A 3,335-nucleotide genomic window follows, 5' to 3' on the forward strand; every position below is an offset into this window, starting at 1 on the left:
AATAGGGATAAAATGTATACTAAGTAGTAAGATTGAGTAATCAAAGCGCTGAAAGCACTGCTAGGGGCGCATTATGTTGATTGTATAGTGGTCTATTGTTACAAGCAGATGCCATTCCTACTTTCAAAGCTGATGTCACATTTTTACTCGATTATTCGATAAGAATAAGTAGAATTATCCTAGTCATCTGAACATTGGCGTCTATCACCTCAATTTTTCCCGAAGTCCATTGACATATGGCATTGAAACTTTGCACACTTGATCCCGATCAGGCACCCATTTGTTAAATGCTAAATGCATGTGAAGTTTTAATATTGTAGGCAGAGTTACCCAACTTGTCAATCTGATGTACATTGTTACTATAAATAACTATTGTAAGTTTCAATTGAATATCTCAAGCAATAATTGAGATATTTGACTTTAAAATAAACTTTAACCAACGCAGACGCGGACGCTGGGTTACTACAATAGCTCTCATATTTTTCAAATAGTCGAGCTAAAAACTACCAAGTCATGGTTGAGACCATATAGTTATTCCATATATAAATATATATGTATATATCATGGAAAACATTTCAAGATGTTACAATGGATTGTAGTGTATAACAAGAAAATCAGTGTACTTTAACTTTAATCCAATAATCATACAAACATCTGTAAATAACTCAGGGAATTCCCCAGACGCTTTTAGCGCATCGGCACCGATGCGCTAAAATTTCAGAACAAGAAATCCCGATGCGCTTAAAATTATCATAGCGCTTTAAAAAATGACCGATATTCCTTTCTATTGAGTCTATAAGTTAACCCCAATTAGCCAAATAAACAAGCCAATATACATGTCCTGTGGAGATAATTACCCGAGGCGTATACACAACCCGATACACTGATTGCCTTGAGACTGTGTGACGTCACAGACACCTGTCATCGATGTCTGCAGACGACTGTTGGTGCACTTTCAGGTGTTGTCAATTACCCTGTATTGAGATGGGTGCAATTTAACTGCGGCATGTGTGATATTTACATGTTTCAGGTAGGTGTAATAACTTTTATTGTTTTGATAGTATAATTGGCATTAATTGACATGCGATATAACAGTTTGATATTTAGGGATGAATGGGTAAATTGTCTCGATATAAGTTTCATCTTTCATTTTCTTACGATCGTTACGTCTAACCAGTACTGTAGTATTAAGATTTCGAAAAATAATAGGTCTAACATGAATAAGTGAAGAAAGAGGCCAGCGCCTAGTTCACTATCAAATAAGAGTGTTTTTTTGTGAGAAATGTCATTGAAACTGTCACAGGATCTTTTTGCTTTTTAATATATACATGATTATCGTATTTTACTTGGATTTCACTGCATAGATATTCAGAATAAATTTGATTGATGGCTACTTTAACATTGAAAACATTTACGACTGTTCATTATCAACTTGCAACTGAGTGAAAACAACAACAAACACTTTACATCAACAATCCCACTTAGTGACAGCCCATTGGTCATTTTCTTTTTTAATTGAAAAAAGAGTAAAAATATCTTGTAAACTGTTTCTGTTAATTGAATCCCCAAAATGAAAAAAGTCTTAATTTTGCAGGCCCTCTTTAATCGAGCCTGTTCATGGACAGCTTTGTGAAGTGCAATCTACTGTCTATGCCCCTTAGCATTTGTTTGTCAGGACACACAGGAGCTGGCCAGGCACTTTTGTGTAGATATGGAGCAGTGACGCAGCCACTGGCACCAGGTACGTGCCCGTCTAGAGGGAATTGATCAGTTAGCCGACCAGACCATGACCTAGATTACTGGCAACCTTTCTACCAGTCATCCAGTCCTTTAAAGAATTGCTGCTGTGGGTCTCCTCCTCCCAACCTCTACTGCAGGTAATTATTATTAAATTGATTCATTCTTGGACGTTAATGAAATTCCAATGACAGATGCAGATGTGTAACACTTTGCTTGAAGTTTTTCAACATTTCAAATATAATTTTTTTTACTTAGTTAAGTTTAAACAGACTAGAAGTTTTAAATTTTCAAAAATTCATAGCAAACAAACAAAATAAATAAAAGACATGAGGTAAACGTTAATGATTACTTTCATTTATTAATTTCAGATTGTGAGCGAGGATTCAGCTGCCTGAAGAGAGTTAAGACTGAAAACAGGAATTGTCTCTCTGTTAAAGTTCTAAACTATCTTCTTGCCGTCTCCCATTAGAATCTTTCAACTTTGAGAAGGCAGTCAAGGCATGGAAGGACAACAAACCTAGAAGACAGGCCCACTTTTAATGATGTTAATGAAGAAAAAACAACTGAAACATATTTAAATGGGACACTCATACATATAAATGTTGATCACATGTTGTGAACTTGTGTTTATATATAATTGTTAATTTATTTGAATTGTTGGATATGCAAAAAATAAATAATGAAAATTAAGAAAATGTTTATCAAGTGAAAAACTTTCATTATTTGTTTTAAAACAGCCCACAGCAGTATCTTGACACCTAAAATGGCAAAAATTTTCGACACGCGGTATGGGGGTCAAGACCCCCTCCCGCTCCCACCCCCGTCTAATTAAAAAAATGTAGCGCTTAAAAAAATCCTGGGAATTCCCTGTAACTGGAACAAAATATTTCTTAAATAAAACCATACAACACAAGAGGGCCATGATGGCCTTAGATCGCTCACCTGACTTATCAAACTCATCCAAACAATTACCTAGACAAGCATTCTGACCAAGTCTCATGACAGGTGAGTCAAAAATGTGACCACTACAGTGTTAACAAGGATTATCCATATTTGAGCAGGGGGACCTAGTTTTTTTACCCAGGTGACACATATTCAAACTTGACCTAGAAATCATCAAAACAAACTGTCAGACCAATTTCCAGGATACTTGGATCAAAACAGTAGCAACTAGAGTGTTAACAAGATTTTTCTATTTTTAGCTCCGGTGACCTAGTTTCACATGCAATTTCGAACTCATCCAAGCAATTACCTAGACAAGCATCCTGACCAAGTTTGATGATAATTGAGTCGAAAATGTGACCACTAGAATGTTAACAAGGCTAATCCATATTTGGGCGGTGTGACCTAGTTTTTCATTCAAGATGACTCATGTTGGATCTTGACTTAGAAATCATCAAAACAAACTTTTAGACCAATTAACAGAATATTTGGATCAGAACAGTAGCCACTAGAGTGTTAACAAGATTTTTCTATTTTTATCTCCTGTGGACCTAGTTTTTCATCCGAGATGTCCCATGTTCGATTTATTCCCAGCAATGACCTAGACAAGTTTCCTGACCAAGTTTGCTAACAACTGAGTCAAAATTGTGACC

The 3,335-nt window shown here is 35.8% G+C and overlaps 1 long non-coding RNA gene across 1 annotated transcript; it reads left to right on the forward strand.

Annotated features, from left to right (window-relative positions):
* The first annotated feature begins 661 nt into the window (after window positions 1–661).
* LOC132724776 (uncharacterized) lies at window positions 662–2,796 on the forward strand. The gene is made up of 3 exons (XR_009624959.1): window positions 662–1,030; window positions 1,595–1,877; window positions 2,109–2,796. It is a non-coding gene; the product is annotated as an uncharacterized LOC132724776 (long non-coding RNA).
* The last annotated feature ends 539 nt before the right edge of the window (window positions 2,797–3,335 follow it).

Source organism: Ruditapes philippinarum, unplaced genomic scaffold (genome assembly GCF_026571515.1).
Source record: "Ruditapes philippinarum isolate M1 unplaced genomic scaffold, ASM2657151v2 ctg14023_1_1_1_1, whole genome shotgun sequence".
Lineage (NCBI taxonomy): Eukaryota > Metazoa > Mollusca > Bivalvia > Venerida > Veneridae > Ruditapes > Ruditapes philippinarum.